This window comes from Lepisosteus oculatus, chromosome 23, assembly GCF_040954835.1.
Source record: "Lepisosteus oculatus isolate fLepOcu1 chromosome 23, fLepOcu1.hap2, whole genome shotgun sequence".
Taxonomy (NCBI): domain Eukaryota; kingdom Metazoa; phylum Chordata; class Actinopteri; order Semionotiformes; family Lepisosteidae; genus Lepisosteus; species Lepisosteus oculatus.
The window spans coordinates 1507149-1525147 of record NC_090718.1 but is presented as its reverse complement, the minus strand read 5'-3'; the positions used below and the strand labels follow the sequence as shown (position 1 = coordinate 1525147).

The 17999-nt window shown below is 45.8% G+C and overlaps 3 long non-coding RNA genes across 8 annotated transcripts; 1 reads left to right on the top strand and 2 right to left on the bottom strand.

The window, feature by feature from the left end:
- Positions 1-238: 238 nt before the first annotated feature.
- On the top strand, positions 239-12656 carry LOC138224547 (uncharacterized). 2 transcript variants are annotated; one of them, XR_011183027.1, is made up of 3 exons: positions 239-1060; positions 11760-12241; positions 12354-12656. It is a non-coding gene; the product is annotated as an uncharacterized lncRNA (long non-coding RNA). The 2 variants fall into 2 exon arrangements; XR_011183026.1 differs by having other exon boundaries at positions 11760-12656.
- LOC138224546 (uncharacterized) lies at positions 1059-5406 on the bottom strand. Of its 5 annotated transcripts, none has more exons than XR_011183023.1 (5): positions 5309-5406; positions 4883-4977; positions 4378-4517; positions 3678-3826; positions 1059-1162 (listed from the first exon to the last, which is right to left on the bottom strand). It is a non-coding gene; the product is annotated as an uncharacterized lncRNA (long non-coding RNA). The 5 variants fall into 5 exon arrangements; XR_011183022.1 differs by having other exon boundaries at positions 4883-5075; positions 5309-5328; XR_011183025.1 differs by lacking the exon at positions 5309-5406 and adding an exon at positions 5114-5177.
- On the bottom strand, positions 7065-11813 carry LOC138224549 (uncharacterized). The gene is made up of 3 exons (XR_011183033.1): positions 11726-11813; positions 11607-11652; positions 7065-7315 (listed from the first exon to the last, which is right to left on the bottom strand). It is a non-coding gene; the product is annotated as an uncharacterized lncRNA (long non-coding RNA).
- Positions 12657-17999: the final 5343 nt, after the last annotated feature.

Here is a 17999-nt window from a genome sequence, read left to right as displayed (position 1 = left end):
GATGAAGGTGCATCGAACCACAGACGCTGTCTCTCCAAACCCAGCAGCCAGGCGAGAAGGAGGCTGGTCCGGGGCGCCGCTGTGAGGCCAGCAGTGACCTGGAGAGGATCCGGCGGTATCCCAGTCCCTCCACAGAGCGGAGCTGGGTGGCAGAGAGGAGAACCCATCTCTGACCCCACAAGGAGTTTGAGCAAAGCATTGAAGAGATTCTGCAACCATGCGTGCTACAGGTGGGTGGAGTTAGAGGAGACCGAACTGGAACTTCCTGATGTCAATGCAGCGTGTTACAGCAGGTGCAGACTCAACACTCTGTCACACCGTCGACACCATCCCTACTGTCAAGCCTGAAGGAGGCAGCAGTGTGATCCAGTTCTGCTGCAGCTCAGCAGGGACTGGGAAACAGGTCAGGATTCAGGGAAAAAATGACAGGCACATCCTAGAAGAAAAGTTGCTTCAGTCTGCTAAAAGACCCAAAACTGATAATCAACTAACCCAAAGCACAAAGCCAGATCTACACTGGCAGAGTGTGAGTCAGTGTGCGGAGATGAGTGGCCACAAACTCCAGTGTCCTGGTGTGTACAGACTCATCCCAAGAGCCTTCAACCATTTATTGACTCAGGTACTTCTATAATCAAGATTTTTTTTATTTTGCAGTTTTTGTTGACATTTAACACCTTTTCACCATTTAAGAAGTTCCATTTGAACATTTCTTTAACATAAGCACATTACAATTCTATACACTTCTAATTCAACGCACATAGACATCATCAGTAGGGTGTGAATACTTTTGCAAGACATGAATTCACAGTAAGGGTATCTGAAGGAAGACCAGGGACCCCTGTCACTGCACTGGGTCTTTGGTTTGGAGAGTCTGATTCAGAGAGAAGAGTCGCCTACTGATCCAACACCTCTTCCAGCAGCAGCCTTTCCAGTCTTTCCCCTGTGCTGTCTTCTCCAGGAGTCGGGAATGTCCGTGCTGGGATCAGCAAGGAAAGGAAGAGGCAGACTGTGTGCCTGCTCACGGAGAAGAGGAGCAGACTCTGGCTGGACAGGGAGGGAGGTAAGAGCGCCTGTGTCTGGGAGCTCAGGGTGACAGCAGTGCAGGAGGGAAGGTGAACATCCTGACAGGAGGACAGGAGCTGACAGAGAGGGGCAAGAGGGGCTGAGAGCCGGAGAAGATCACATTCAGACACGAGAAACGTTTCATATGAGCAGATCAATAAAATAGCCTTCACAATAATACAGCATAGACAGGTCTGAAAACAAGAACATTAATAATATTCAGTCTGTTAACATTTAATGAGAAGCCTCGTCAAGTCAGAACTGTGAAATAACAAATTAGAAGTCATATTTAGAGAAACTAAACCTAGACATCTGTTGAATAACAGGCAAAGGATCAGAAACTTTATACAATAAATCTGTATCTTAATGTGTTTAAAGGGAATTACAGGAAACCCTGGATTTACTGCACTAGTAGGGAGAAGGGGTGTTATTTTCCAAATGATTTTTCATCCTAGCAACACCATGATTTAAGAAAACAAAATATACTAGATATAGAGCGTGCTTTCTGGAAATTGTGAATTAACACATGCAGTCAGAAGACAATGAAAATTGCTCCTGAACTTTTTTTATTGTAAATACAGAAACTATTTAATAGGTTGTAAATTTAGTGTATAAAATGAGCTATAGTATGGGAAACAAGTAACACCCAAAATAAGACATTTGCCTAATGTTATTGCAGGGAAAGTCCAGTATTTCTTATTTTACATAGAAAATTCTCCTTTAGCAGATTGACTGTTAAACTGAGGGTTTACTGTAGTTCCAGTCAGTCACACAGCTGCAGCGATTGTAGACCAACACTTCAACAGCACTGAGGCCACCTGTGGGCTGAAATCTGCTTGTACGTCAGGCAGGAGCAACCAAGAGGTTAAAAACTTCACTCAATATTAGTTATGAAATCAAAGATCTTCAATTGAACTTTTTAGATAAAGGTTTTACAGCTCTTGTGTACAGAATGAAGTTGAAAATGGATCACGATAACAATTCTCCCCAGTGAAGCAGGTGGACACAGTTGTATCTTGATAATAAATACAGGTCATATCTCAACACTGTTTGAGAAGGACACTGGCTCACATGATAGCGAGGGAAATCAGGAGCAGAGTGAACTCTAACAGACGATATGAGAGCTCATGTTGGTGCTGGTGTGCTCAGTGCAGTGTGTTTGTGGGCTGGACTGTCGAGGGCTGATGGAGGTTATATTAACAGTGTGGAGAAGGAGACGGAGGTAACAGGAGATACAAAGAATCCAGAAGGAAACAGAACGAGGAGCAGCTGCAGGGTTTCAGGCTGTAGGCTGACGTCAGGTGGAAGATCGTGTAGAAGCTGACAGGAGGGGATACAGGCAGATCTTCAGCCAGGTACAGGCAGTGGGGGGAGGGATTTAAGAAGGAAAAACAGAGATAAAGAAAAAGACACTGGAGCCCGGACAGTGAGACGAGCAGAAACAAGAAAACAAGGAGTTAGTGTGTGGATGCTGGAGTGGGGAGCTGTGCAGTGGTCCTTTGCAGCCAACAAACAAGGAACTATTCCTCTGGAGAGAAAGAAGCCAGAGAAGAGTCAGTGAAATTAGTGTTTGTTATGTGATTCTCTAATGCGAAGCTGCAGTAATAGAGATCTTACATACACAGATAGCTGAAGGGGGAGATGTGAGTTTTAGTTCTTTCTTTCTGTACTAATCACACATTTCTCACTTCCTGTTAACATATTAGACCTTTATTAGACATTACAAATTAGAACGCAAATGTGTAATGTCTTATTACCTGAGCATTCAGTCACAGCACCTCAGTGTGCTTTCTGCTCCCTCTGAGTTCTGACCCTGATCACATGTATGAGGCAGGATCAGGGACACAGGTGGGTTTGAGGTTGGTAGAGATTATACATATAATCAACACATGACCTCTTTGTGTTAGATAGTCATGTCTTGTGTGTGAGTTATATTAGATTTTTAGCTTGAAGTGTTATTTGACATGTTATATCTCTTTCTATCTCAGTCTATTATGTTGCAGTAGTCTGAGCTCTGATTCAGTGATGGAAAGATGTCATCTAAACTTTAGAAGAGACACTAGAGAAAGGTGTCCTGCTCTCTGCCTGTCCAGCCACCTTCAGCACAGCCTCCCACTGACACTCGTTCACACTGTGGAAGTGTTTCAGCCTGTGTGACTCTGCACCTGGAGCTGTTCTCTGTAGTGTCACAGTCTGAATCTCTTCATACTTTCCTTTACTTCTTCCTCTATCACTAATGTTCCTGATCTTTTCAAATAAAGGCTGATAATTCACAATGATCTCTGATCATCACAGGAATCCTGAGTGTCTTCAGCTCCTCCTCTGAGCTGGGATGATGATCACATGTAGAAGAGTGAGGAGTGGGGTTAGTAGTGGGGTTAGGGAGTGGACATGCCATCAGCATCTGAACTCAGAGGAGGAGCTGAAGACACTCAGGATTCCTGTGATGGTCAGAGATCACTGTAAATTATCAGCCTTTATTTGAAAAGATCAGGAACATTATTGACAGAGGAAGAAGTAAAGGAAAGTATGAAGAGATCTAGACTGTGACACTGCTGCAGCTGTAGTGAAGGAGTCAGTGTGATGTCAGGGTACAGAGATCTAAACCAACTCACCCTGTCAATCCCAGAGCCAGATTCTGACTCTTCACAGTCTCAGTCCTCAATGAGAGAGAGGAGCAGCAGGAGGAAGCTGAAGGTGTTTATTCATCACATGTTGACAGACAGGAACCAGGCTGGACTGAATTCAGTGACTTTGTTGAAATCTGGAAAGAGAGAAGTAAACTCATTAAAATAGGTCAGGCTGTGCCAGAACACTTCCTCACACTTTAGATCTCTGTACCCTGACATCACACTGACACTCCTTCACTACAGCTGCAGCAGTGTCACAGTCTAGATCTCTTCATACTTTCCTTTACTTCTTCCTCTGTCACTAATGTTCCTGATCTTTTCAAATAAAGGCTGATAATTCACAGTGATCTCTGACCATCACAGGAATCCTGAGTGTCTTCAGCTCCTCCTCTGAGCTGGGATGTTGATCACATGTAGAAGAGTGAGGAGTGGGGTTAGTAGTGGGGTTAGGGAGTGGACATGCCATCAGCATCTGAACTCAGAGGAGGAGCTGAAGACACTCAGGATTCCTGTGATGGTCAGAGATCACTGTGAATTATCAGCCTTTATTTGAAAAGATCAGGAACATTAGTGACAGAGGAAGAAGTAAAGGAAAGTGTGAAGAGATCTAGACTGTGACACTGCTGCAGCTGTAGTGAAGGAGTGTCAGTGTGATGTCAGGGTGTAGAGATCTAAACCAACTCACCCTGTCAATCCCAGAGCCAGATTCTGACTCTTCACAGTCTCAGTCCTCAGTAGAGGGAGGAGCAGCAGGAGGCAGCAGGGAGGGAGCTGAAGGTGAAAGTGGAACCAGGCTGGAGGTGAAGTCAAAGACTTTGTTGAAAGCTGGAATAACAGACAAGTACAGTCATTAAAACTCAAAGTCGAGCTGTGTCAGAGGACATTTCACACTCCAGTGAGTAAGAACGGTAGTACAGGACTGAACAGTGAAGTAGTGGAGTGAGCTCCACTGTTTCAGAAGCCCGAGCTCACACGCTGTTGCTCTTAGCCGCCACCAGGGGGCAGCCTGCAGCCACAGACGGCAGAGCCAGGTACACGGTCTGTATCCGCGGCTCTGCAGACAGCTGCTCCCACAGCCCGACAGCCCGCTCCTCTTGGTCAAGCCAGGGTACCAGTGAGTTGCCCAAGAGAGCTGACCCGGGCTGTGAAAGCAGCGCCCCGTCTGTCTGACGCCGTTCCCCGGTTCTTACCCGACATGTTGTCGATACCAGAGCAGCAGGCAGTAAAACTCTCCCCTCACTGTCACTGGGGCCGCGAGTCCTGGCCGAGCTCCGGAGTGAGAGAGCTGGAGAGAAACGAGATGCAGAGAAAACACTGAAACTTACCTCTCGACTCATACATGGTCCCGCCAGACTGACTGAACATGTGATTTAGACCACAAAACTGAAAAAAAGAGTCTGTTAGTCTGAAGTTAAACGCACATTTTAAGAGCGGTAGTGAGGAGCACATAGTAGGAGCGAATATTCACAGGATTCTGCAGACAACTGGAAGCACAACAGGAAAAAAAGAAGAAAAACATTGTAATAGAATAGAAAATTATTGAAAAACAATGACCTAATACAGGTTTAAATGCACAGAGCATTAAAGCTTGAAAAGCGTTTGGACGAGTTACTTACCGCTGTCTGTCTTGCCCGGCTCTCGCGCGAAAGGAGGATAACCAGGCGGGTCAGAATTTATAGGACCTGGAGCCCAAAGTGACCAATAAACAGGCGAGACGACATAATTCGCGGCTCTGCCCACCACAATCCTTTATTAATATTCAATATATAGGCAGCGGCTTTACAATTAAACTAATTTGTAGTTCGTCCTCCCAACGCATGAGGGCGGTGCAGCCCCACCCACTACTGCCAACAGGCGTGGCTTTGGGTCGGGACGTCATGGATTCTGATTGGTTGAGATTCTCATATTTAAGTAAGCCCCGCCCCCGTCATGGCTCCTTCCGGAAGTTCTGCCGAAATGGGGAGGTGGAGTTTGTGAATGGCGTTTCTCGATTTTATTGCGTTTTTAGTCTTGGCCTATTTTTAATGATATCGTTATGACACATCACGGAATCGTTGTGGACTTAAAATTGGACGTTTCTGACCTTCAGCTAGTGAGTATCGAGCGATTTTGTGTTGTGTTTGATTAGCAAGATGGCGGCGGTAACGCCTCTTTTGCATTTATTAAAATCAGTCGCTGTTTTTTAATAAGCTGATTTGCATTTCTCTTGTTAATGTGATCTATAAAACAGTTTTTGGCTAGAATTGTTTTGTCTTTTTTAAGGTTTTTATTGTTTGTACAGAATTAAGACGCTCACTTTGCTTTAGTGTGGAAAAAGTGATTTTCTATTGTTTATTGTAAGATGTTTAACTCCCTCATTTGCATTACATTTGCATTTATTAAAATCGCGCACTAGTCACTAGTATTTTAATTAGCTTTTTGTATAGATGTTAATATGAAATAAAAAACAATTCTAGTGAAAATAACGTTATTGTTAATGATTACTGTGTTTATTTTTTCTAGTGCTTGTTTTGTCAGTAAGATGTTGGCGTTAACACCCTAATGTATTTAAATTTCTATTTAAATCGGTTGACCAGTCACTTGTATTTCAATTCTGTTTTAATGATTTCTGTTTTTGTTGTTTGTTTTGGTTTTATGTTTTCTCTCGAATGCTTTTTGGTTTCTAAAATGTATGTTTACGCTTACACTGAACACAAATAAAATTTAAATTCATTTTACTTCTGGCTTATTTGTCTTTTTTGGGTAATGTATTTAAAATGTATTGTATTTATAATGTATTTAAAAAAACTTGGTTGCTGTCTTTCAAATTGAATAAAAAACTAAAAACTTTAAATATCAAATTCAAACAGAAAAGGGGTATCTGTTTATTATTTTAATTAGTCATTAATATTCTAAGTTATGCTAGTTAACTATAATGAGAGAAATGTTTATGTATCAAGTTCATTAAAGTTCATTTGTATTAATCAAATCACACCCTGGCCAGGGATTGAAGATGGGCTTTTGTGATTGGGCTAAATGTCTTGTCAGTCATGAAAAGACTACCCTTAAGAACTGCGTCATTTTTGGGGGGTGTGGTTATTTGATTGACATTTCTTTCAACCAATCAGAATAGAGCAAATGAGGTTTTATCCAATCAGAATTAGGCATGGGTGGGACATGGGTGTGGTGGGTCAAACATGACCAATCATGTAAGAGCAAAAATCTTGGAGGTGGGCTCAAATCCAAGCATTATGATTGGTTGATGTGATGTCATTTGGTAACGCCCTCTCATGAATAATGTGACACTCCCCTACTTAATCATACGACACGCCCCTTCATAAACCACACCCCTCATGAATATTCATTGTGGGCGGTGCTTGCTGCTCGTTTTGTTTGGTTTTATGTTTGTGTTAGAAATAATGTTACGAGGAAAAGAAGAAAGTATGACAGAATTCAAAATTCTTTATTACGTTTTGCAAGCATACAAATCAAAGACAGCTGGCAACAATGAAACAAAAACACAGAGTGAGTTACAGAATCACAAGTAACGGCGTCCGCGATGACGATTTCCTGTCCAGCGCCAGCAGTCTGGTCAGTGCCGGATGGGTCCTGTGCGGGCGGCAGGGACAGCAGCCAGGGGAGACCTGAAACACAAGACAAGCAGGTAAGAGCTCGGAGTTCAGCCCTGAGCAGCAGCGCAGCGACAGTCATCAGACAGGAGTGAGGAGCTGCGCTGGCGGAGGGGCTCAGGGAATCACTCGGCAGTACAGCGCAGCTCGCTTTGCGCAACACGGGCTCGTCCCGCTGTCGGGAGGATGAATTTGGAATAAAAAGGGCTCAAGACCTCCAGACCGTGTCCTTACTGTCACGAGAAATACTCACCCTCTTTAATTCGATTCAGATTTAGGAACCATATGAAGTTTTATTAATTTCAACGTTCAATCACTACACAGGCGTCAGGAAGTTGACCAAGACGCTGTTTGTTCACATCGCGCTGCAGCGCCGACAGAGACGCGGTCTGTTTGTCTGAGCTGGGTTGTGCTTTTTAAACTCTACTCGCACCCGTATGTTGCTTTTAAATTTTAATTCGTTCTAGGTTCGTCTTGGCTTTTTATAAAAAACCCGTTTGAGCCGGGGTTATGCAGAGCGAGTCGTGCTGTACAGTACTGTCATCACATCTGTCCCGGGACAGTGTGGGATACTGAGCACTAGATCACTGAAGGGGCTCTAGCCTGTTGTACAGTTAAAACCCGAGTGCAGAGCACTCCACTGAACAGGGTGTTACTACTCATCAAGTGCTTCCCATAACGAGATCTAGTTCTCAGTTTGCCCCTGAGCACAGGTCCCTCAGTTCCACAGTAAATCATGTCAACCCCCTGCACTGTTAAATACAGCAAGACTCGTCCTAGATCTGCACCCAGTACCCCAGCAATGAGCCACAACTTTACAGTCAAGCACTGTTTATTCATGAACAGGAGACGATGAATAACAAATGGAATAAAACATACAGTTTATTTTTGGAATTGCATACATTTGATCATATTCAAGCACAGCCAGTTCAGTGTTGTAATATCAAGTGACAGTAAAGACTGGGAAACATGTGGGTGAAGCTGCCTTTGAGCCAGTAACTGGCTGCAGTCTGGACACAGTCAGCTCAGTATTCTTAGCAGCTCAAGTTGTCTATTCTTGTGGTTTTGATTTTCTTCAGCCTGTAAAATGCTGCTCTGGAGGATTTAAATGTGGAGACTGGCCTGGCCAGTACAAGACTGTCCACTGTTTCCTCCTGCTGACCTCCTGACAGTGCTGGACTTGTCAGCTACACCTCACTGTCTTCTGCAGGAACAGCTCAAAGTTCAGTGCTCTGGTTTTAAATCTTAAATGATTGAGAATATCAGTATTGATACAAAAACAAGTATATAAGATGGAGTTCTAGACAATTACAGAATATGCTTGATGAACTGTACATGTCAGACTTCCACATTAATGCAGATGACTTCAGTGCTGCAGCTGTAGTGAAGGAGTGTCAGTGTGATGTCAGGGTGTGGGGGTCTAAGCCAACTCACCCTGTCAATCAGATTCTCCTCAATTTGGAAATCATAATCTCAGACCTCTGTGAGTGTGGATGAATACCAGGAGGCAGCAGGAATAGTGGTGAATTAATCCTCACCATGTCATATGGGCTGACGTATTGGGACACATTCAGGTTAGATTCATTTCAGAGTGTAGACCAGTAAATGAGCTCACTGTACTCAGTGTCATCATTGAAGATGAGGTATCACCTGTTCTTGAGATGCAATTACTTTGTATCATGCTAAAGCAGTGGCTTTGAGTTGGATTGAGATCTGCAGACAGACTTGACCAGTTTCTGTTTTCTCCTGATGAGCTCTTTGGTTGCACTGACTGGATGCTTTGGGTCATTCTCATGCTGCATAGTGCAGCACTGTCCAATAAGTATGGAAGCATTTTCTGCTGCATTAGAGACCCTGTTTCTGTAAACTTCAGAAATCACTCTGCTGCTGCCATCATTAGCTACATCCTCAAGGAAGATGAGTGACCCAGTCTGAGACATTCCTGCATCCCCAGGCCATGACATTCCCTCCACCAGGCTTCAGCGTGCGCTCAGAGGACAGAGATGACAGGTTCAGGTGTGGAGAAAGAAAGGAGCTGCAGATGCTCCAGAGAACAGCACCTCCTGTGAGAGTCATGGCCTGGCCTGGGGAGATCATGAGGAGACTCCTTCACCTGTCTGTCTCCATCAGCACTAGTGTACTGGGTCACTGAAGCTCAAACCCGAAGGCTGTGGACTCAGAGCTGAGAGCTCCAGCAACACCTCAATGTCCTCTGCGCTCAGATGGAGATCACATGTACAGGAGTAGGATTAGAGGTGGTGTTAGTTAGAGACCATACATGTCATCTACATCTCAGCTCAGAGGACACACATCAAATATTCAGGTGCTGTAGCTTTGAGTCAGTTTATAATGCAACCAAGGAGGTAATCAGGAGAATAACTGTAGAAACACCTTAACTTGTTGCGTCTAATGCCTGGATTTCAACCCTATTGACAGAAGGATAAACAATTGAAGTATGATCACCTGAAGACTAAATAAGAACTTGGTGGCAACAGCAAAGCATCTCAGATGATTACAGAGGGCAGTGAGCTCAATGGGTCTCAGACCTCATGCAGTTACTGTTTCAGAGGGATATACAAGCACATCCTCTTCTACACTCTGAAATGTATTTAAAGTGAATGTGTCCCAGTAACGTCAAAATAGAAAGTTGAACATTGTTTATTGTAATACGATCAAATGTATGCAGAGAACTACCACAGAATAAAACCAGGGAATATTTCTGTTCTGATCACAAGACCAAGTTGCTTGACTGTAAAGTTGACTCCTTGCAGTACTGATGGAGGACACTGTACCTTTACAATGAAAACATGCATTTTCAAGTGTCCCACAGTATCAATACACCTTGACAGGAGGGGCTGACTGACAGGGCCAGTGACATGAATTAATGTGCTTTGTTCATATTCTGGGCTGTTAGAATTCTTCCACTGGACCATGAAAAAGATCTGAGTGTCTTTGGGTGGGAGTGCAGCTGAGGCTGTTGGTGAAAGGAGATTGTTCAGCTGTAGGAAAAACCTGCCTGTTTGAATGTGCTCAGAGTGGAGAGGAGTGTCAGTGTGGAGCTGCAGAGGAACAAGTAGGGGAGAATTCCACACTGAGAAGAACATTTATTCTGGCTCTGGAGTTTTCTTCATGTGTGAGACAACAGCTACAATTGTCCTTAACACTGTTACTACAGAGTCCTGATATCTGAATCATGTTCACATACTAACTGCAGGATTCAGACTCACTCCACATCATCAGAAAACATGTCCTTCCCCTGCGACAGTCGAGTTCACCCCAACACAAGCGCAGGAGAACTGCTGTGCGGTTTGAATGCTGTCAGAAAGCAGGCAAGGGGCAGGAACCATTAACATTCATCACAGGAGAGTGTATAAACCAGAGTAACTAAACTGGTTTAATAATGAGTGCTGCAAATGAGGTTTATCAACTGTTTGGGCTTGACGTAGTGAGGTAATGGGCTGAACACAGGTGTAGAAGTGATTGCTTTCAGTCTCAGAGCCTCTTCAGACTCCTGTTCTGTCTCAAGGTGTCCTGTTTCTCTGCAGCCTGATGGCCTCCCGACACACAGACACGGCTCCACAGCCAAAACCAGTTTCCTTTCCAGAGTGGAGTCGACACCTGCTTGTTCCCTATTTGTGTTCCCTGTGAGCAGTGTTGTCTTGAGGTGAATAAAGAGCATGAGTGGGCAGTGTAGTGTCAGTGTGGGAGCCCGTCCTGTCTCAGGGTATTGCAGTGTGAAGGTGGGACCTTGATACTGGAATCAGAGCTACTTGCAGCCTCTCCAGTCCACTGCATTACAGGGTAGCTGCACCCAGTGCTGTTGAATTGATAATTAGCAGGATCAGGAGTAATTAAGTAGCTGGTTTAGTCAGATTACTGCAGTGGAGTGCACTGGAAGGGCTGCAAGCTGAGTAGCTCAGACTAAAACCTCCCTTTTATCATCGGATGATTTGATTTTATGCTTAACTGTCCCTGTTAGGGGATTTTTGGTCTCTCGTGTCCCTGTTTGAAAACGCGCTGTTTAGCAGCAGAGACGAGCAGCTCCGGGATCCGCCGCCCCTATTGGCCGAGTCTGAATGAGAAGGCAGGTGCGGTCAGTCTGCAATTAGACTTCAATCCGCGGCTGTTTAGCGGTTCCGACGCCCGAGTCGCTTCTCTGCCTTTAAATAGCGAGTTTACAAACAGAAAGTTACTCAAATTTACCGTTTAGCTGGAGCGGGATTCTGAGCGACGGCTGTCGGCTTTTCTCGGTCCGAGTGGAAAATTACTAAATGGGCTTGAAAAGTAAATGAACTGCGAAACTTACTTTTGTTGGAGCTGCCGGACGGGCTGTAGGACTTGTGGCTTCGACTCTGCGGAGAGAAACATGGTATTAAAATCGTGCTTCATCTTCTTTAAACTGCTTGTTGTATGTTGTGTTTTTACCTGCACAAAACGCTTTTTCTCGTTTGTATTCCAGGCTTCTGCAGGATCCTGGCGCGGCTCTGGGCTTTAAACGGCGGCTGTCGGGTCCTTCTCGGCGTGGAGACCTGAGCGCAGACCCACCCGTGTACCGAGTGACCGGAGCTCCGCGGCGGATTCACAGGCGAGTCCGAGTCTCTTCTTCCTAGAGGCCGAGAGAGACCCGGTCAGGAAAGCGCAGCTTCAGGACTGAAAACCACTTTCACAGGGGCTTCGTCTCTCTTACCGGCATCGACTCACTGTGCAGCTGCAGGTCCGGCTGGGTTTTCTTTCTCCGGAGCCGGTTTGCATGAAGACGCGCCGACCGCTCCGTTTACCTTGAACTGGGGGAAACTGGTAACTCGAGTTACCGGTAACTGACCGCAAGAAACTGGAGCCCAGCCGTGTGAGACCCGGTGTGAAAACCGAAACCCCCGGTGTGAGGAGAGAGAGAGAAACCGCTTACCTTGCTCTCGAAACGCCGGCTGTCCTGCTGTAAAGGTTAAAGCGAGAGAGTTAAAACACTTAAAATGCAGTTCTCGTAGAAAACGTTGCTGGTTTTGTCAAAACCTGTAAGAAATTTAATATTTTTTGTTTTTCTTTTTTCCGGCAGCCGAGCAAAGCGCCTGTACCGGGAGAGCAGCGGGGTACCAGCCGCCTCTCTCCCAGCCAGCGAGCCGCCGGAGTCCCCCCACCTCCCCTGACCCCAGCCTGCACGGGCCTGGAGCACAGACCCGCCCCTATTTATAACGTGAACCCCTGACGAGCGCGAAAAGGACGACAGAGGTAGCAAAATAAGAGACACCGGGGACCGAGATGGAAATGTGTGGATATCTGCTTAATAACACTGCTGTATATTGTAATTGTTTTATGCTTTATATCCTTATTTGCTGTAATAAACTGCTGTGAGTGTTAATTGGTTAATTGATTATTCTGGGGTGTGGGAGGGTGGGGTACAAGGGTGTAGAGAGTCGTGAATCGGGTCCCCCTGTGAGCAGCCACACCAAGCGGCTCGCATTGCTACTGCCTCCGGGCACCGGGCTGTCGTGGGCGGGGAGTCGGGAGCCGCTGGTCTGTGGCCTAGACTGCAGCCTCCATCCCCGGCCTCGATTAGAGCCCCGCCGCCCGAGGACACTCGCAGCCCGGTAGGTGAAGGATGACGCTCCGCGCTGCAGAGGGAACGCGTCCTGTCACCATGGTGACTGAAACAGAGGGTGTGGCTGTGCGTAAGGGCGGGGTTCAGTGTTAATAGTGTCCAATCAGCGTGTGGAAGAGGTGGGTGTAAGAACAGCCAATCAGAAGAGTGCAAGTGCAGCCCGAGAGAAAAATATCGGTCGAGCGAGGCGGGTCTCGAACCCGGGGCTCCGGGGTGGAGATGTGTAAGAGTCGGGGTTTAGCAGAGTGAGCTATACTTCCTGCCAAATCTGGTGTAACACCGCGGTCATACTTATCTGGCAAAATTCCGCTACACGAAAAAATCCTAAAAAATAAAGTATCCCTCCTGTTCTTGCAATTCTAAAAGTAGTATCTCTGCTCATCTACTTTGTTTCGGGTTTTACAAAAGCTTTTCCTTGCGGGCTTGAACCCAGATCTGCATTAACAGCACATTAGTCTGGGGATTTGAACCTGGACTTTCACTGCCCGCAGTCCAGCGCGCTACATGATGAGCTACAGCACCACACAGAAATTTCAGTGCCGCCAAATATAAAAGCTTTAAAACTGCGATTCACCCCCCGGCCGAGAGCAGGAGCCCCTTCTGTAATAAAGACAGAGCAGAAGCACAGCTGGACTGCAGGAGCCACTGCACAACTGCAGCTCAGATGAAGTGAGTTGATGATGTTTGTGAAGATGGAGGAGAGTTGGAGCTGCGCTGAATCCTGCAGTGATCTGGAGCTGCTGTGATCGTGCACAGTGTTCAGAGGGGCTGTCAGTCCTGCCTGTTGCACAGGACTCTGCTTCACTGTGAAAGGTGTTGCAGTGAGTCAGTGTGACTCCATCTGTGTGTATTGAGCAGCTCTGAGTTGGACAGTATGATGGAATTAGACTTGAATTATAAATGTGGACAATCAGGCTTCACCTTTCCACTGTTCTCCATGAGAATCTCACCCCTCACAAGGCACAGAGCTCATATCAGAAGTTCCCCCGAAACTCTTTGATATAATGACTAGCAGAGAGCTCTCACATCACCACGAAGACCACAGTTTCCTTCACAGACACTGGAAATAAAACCCAAGAGCATGGAAGAGGTTCACAACCTGGTGTTTAATCAAAGACCAAATATAAGATAAAAACAAGTGACTAAAAGTTTGCTCATGTGTTTTATTATGTTAAAACAGGACATCAGTGTAGTGAATTATCAGAATGAAGGAGTGAAGGAACAGTCAGCTGATATCGGTCCATTCCTGAGGCTGGTACAGATTCTCCAGAGGCCGTCCCTGAGAAAATACCCACAGCAGTGTAGGAGCAGCTCAGACAGAGGGATCAAAGAGCACAACACAGTTTACTACAACAGAGATCATCTCCTTTCAACACAACAGCTGACAACACTATTCCTCATCACGATAGCAGTTATAAGATTGAACAGAGAGAGAGACAATACAAACATAACACACAGTAAACTAAAGAGATCCAGCAGAGACTGGTGTAAGATCTGTACAGTTATATGTGTATATATATAGAGCAACATATATTCAACAGGTATTCAAAACAATGTCTATGTCTATAAATGTTCAATAACATTGCTGGAAAAATTAACATTTAAATGTTTTGGGAATTATTTTTAACTAAAGATTAAATCAGAATCTGTATTCTCTCTTTATCTAACAAACACAAATCAACACTGCCTTCTGTAATCTGTCTGCCTTCTAGATCTCTCATGGACACAGTATAGAGCTACAGAGGAGAGAGACTGGAGCTAAACCAGCTTGTTACTGGTTTAACTAGACCAAACAAACACCTTTCCCCAGCTCTTCAGCTGCTGCTGATATAAAAACACCTGGATCATCTACAGACACACTGACCTCTCCAGGACCAGGACTGGACAGCCCTGCTGCAGACACACACACTGACCCCTCCAGGACCGGGAGTGGACAGCCCTGCTGCAGACACACACTGCCCCCTCCAGGACCCGGACTGGACAGCCCTGCTGCAGACACACACTGACCCCTCCAGGACCAGGACTGGACAGGCCTGCTGCAGACACACACTGACCCCTCCAGGACCCGGACTGGACAGCCCTGCTGCAGACACACACTAACCCCTCCAGGACTGGACACCTCTTACTTACTTTATTGTCCCAGAGGGGAAAGTGTTTTTGCAGGCAGGTAAAAGACAACACAATACACAGCACATTTAACACAACAAGAGCCCATTCATAAAATGTACGATGAGAACAAATATATAAAGTAAAATCTCCCCTAAGTTCTCACAGCTTCTGTTAAAGAAGAGCTCTTGTCCTGCCTACCTCCTTCCTCAGGGCTGTGGAGTGGACAGTGGACTGTCCAGCTGGTCCTCATGATCCTCACAGCTCAGGGACTCAGCCTTTGGAAAGGTCTGAGCTTCAGTCTTGTTTCTCCAGTAACAGTTAGAAGACACACTCTGACACACGAGGGTCTCGCCATCATCGTCTTCTTCATCATCATCTTCATCTGCTCGAAACTTCACGATCACTGAGGCTCAACGTGTCTGAAGCAGAAATAAAGTTTCCACAGCAACTCGTGTAACGTAGCCCCGTGATTTCATGTGTTCAGACGAACAAAATACGAGACAAGCAGCAACAGTTTACAGCTACAGCACTAAAAGCCGCCTCGGATTTTTCACAAAGAAAAGCGACACCGATTAAATGTTACTTCTGGCTAAATAATAAATCCTTACTGTTTCTTAAACGCAGAGGAACAACAACACATTTAAAATTCCCGCCCTTCTCCTGAATCTCGGAGTTTATTGGGCAACTGGTCTGAGTCTCGTCTATAATTGGGAAAACTTACTGTCAATCAGAAATAACTCCCACTGACCAATTGCGACATCGCTGGGCTCAATCCAGAGATCTGATTGGCTGTGGATCTTCTTATTCATAAACACAGTACAGACCCCAGTCACATGATCCGGGTGTTTAATACACACCAGACCCTCACTACTGCACTGTGAACCAGCCCTCCATAGACTCGTGTATCACCACCGCCGCCGGCGGACAGTTATCGGAATCGACACCCCCTGCTGTAGCCCGATCAATAGGCTTCATTTTATTGTTATTTTATTTCGAATTCACTGACACTGCGGGCTTTCTTACGTTTTCACTTTAATATCCAAAAACATCCCGAAGTCCACATATTCAAACGTAAATTGTATTTTTGAAGGACGAGTCACAATAATGACAGTTTTGACTCCTAAACACGTTAATAACATGCTTTACAATAGAATTTACATTATCATTCTCGTCAAACTTACATTTTTTACAGGACTCCGAAATATAAGCTATATCTATTAGCCTTGAAAAATAATCTAGGATACAAATTTTATTGTTAAAGGATTAAGTGAACAATCAGTTCAATTTGCAAGAAAGAAAGAAAACAAAACGTTCAGCTCACACCTGAAGAATGCTCGACAGCCGAAACGTAACACTGTGATACTGTCTGTCTGCTGCCCTGTAACACTATGACACTGTCTGTCTGCTACACTGGAGCACACTTCACACCTGAAGAAGACTCCACGGCTGAAACGTTGTGTTTTCTTTCTTCTCTTTTCAGCAGGGAATTATCCTATTACTTGTTCCTTTACAGATTACGAATGCTGATACGGCTACCCACCTGGACTACTCCAATCAGTTCAAATGGCGACATTTAAAGTTGCAGTAACACTGTGAAAAGCGATGTCAGAAGGTGACATTTCACAGTGTGGCCGCCAGGCGGAGACACTGCTACACGTGTCTATGGAGGCTGTTCTAATGAAGCCCTTTTCAGTTTCCAGCTGTGCTCCACTGCCCACGATGTCATCTGTATCCAGTCCAGCTCCTGGCCCTGAGCCTCAGTGACACAGCAGACACCAGCTCCAGGCCAAGAGTCTCAGACTGACACTCTCACCAGCTCTGAATGAGCCTCAGTGGGATGTTGTGCTGAAGGTGTTTCCTGCAGATCTTTCAGCCACTATTCTGTTAACTGTGCTTGTCTGCCACAGTCCAGAACAGTTTGTCTGACTCATTTCACACAGTCCTGGAGAAATCTGTCCCTGCCTGTCACACGTGTGTCTATTGACCTGTCTGGATCAGAGATCTGTCACTTTCCAGCTATGATTTTAAATCCCTGATCAGTTTTAAAGATCAGGGGTAAAAGCTGGAGGTCTGCGGTCTCTCTTACACTCACTCTCTTTCTACAATTTTCTGAATTCTGTATTGATCCTTTTGTAATTGATCCTGTATTGATTATTGTGTCTAAACCCCTCTGTACATCTGTCAAACTCCCCACGTCTCATCCCAGCTGTAACAGATACAGCTCCTGTCTGAAACAGTCAGTAAGATCACTGTGTATCGACACCCTTGTCTGTCTTTGCTGTTATCATGTTGTGACCCATCTGGCTGTCCTCAGCTGCTGTGACGTTCCTCGGGTCTTCCTGTCTCAGTATTGTGTGGAGCCACTCTCCTGCAGCACAAGCGTCTCTCCGATCGTATCGGCCAGCTCTGCTGTGCTCCTGCTGCCAGCAGGCCCCCCACTGCCCACACGGTATCCACTGCCCCCCTGTAATGTCTCCTGGCTGCACAGAGCCGCACGAGCCTGCTGGACCGACTCTCCCAGTATGGCCAGTGAAGAGCAAGCAGAGTCACTAGCCAGACCAGTTGTTGTTCTTCTTCTCTGCTCTGATTCATTTATATGAATATGGAAGAGGTGTTAGTGGGGCCAGCAGGGGGCGCTCACCCTGCGGCTCATGTGGGTCCTAATGCCCCAGTATAGTGACGGGGACACTAGACTCTAAACATGCGCCGTCCTTCGGATGAGACATAAAAAACCCAGAGGTCCTGACTCTCTGTGGTCATTAAAAATCCCAGGGTGTTTCTCGAAAAGAGTAGGGGTCTAACCCCGGTGTCCTGGCCAAATTTCCCATTGGCCCTTACCAATCATGGCCTCCTAACAATCCCCCTCTGTGAATTGGCTACATTACTCTGCTCTCCTCCCCACTGAGAGCTGGTGTGTGGGGAGTGTTCTGGCGCACTATGGCTGCCGTCGCATCATCCAGGTGGGGCTGCACATTGGTGGTGGTGGAGGGGATC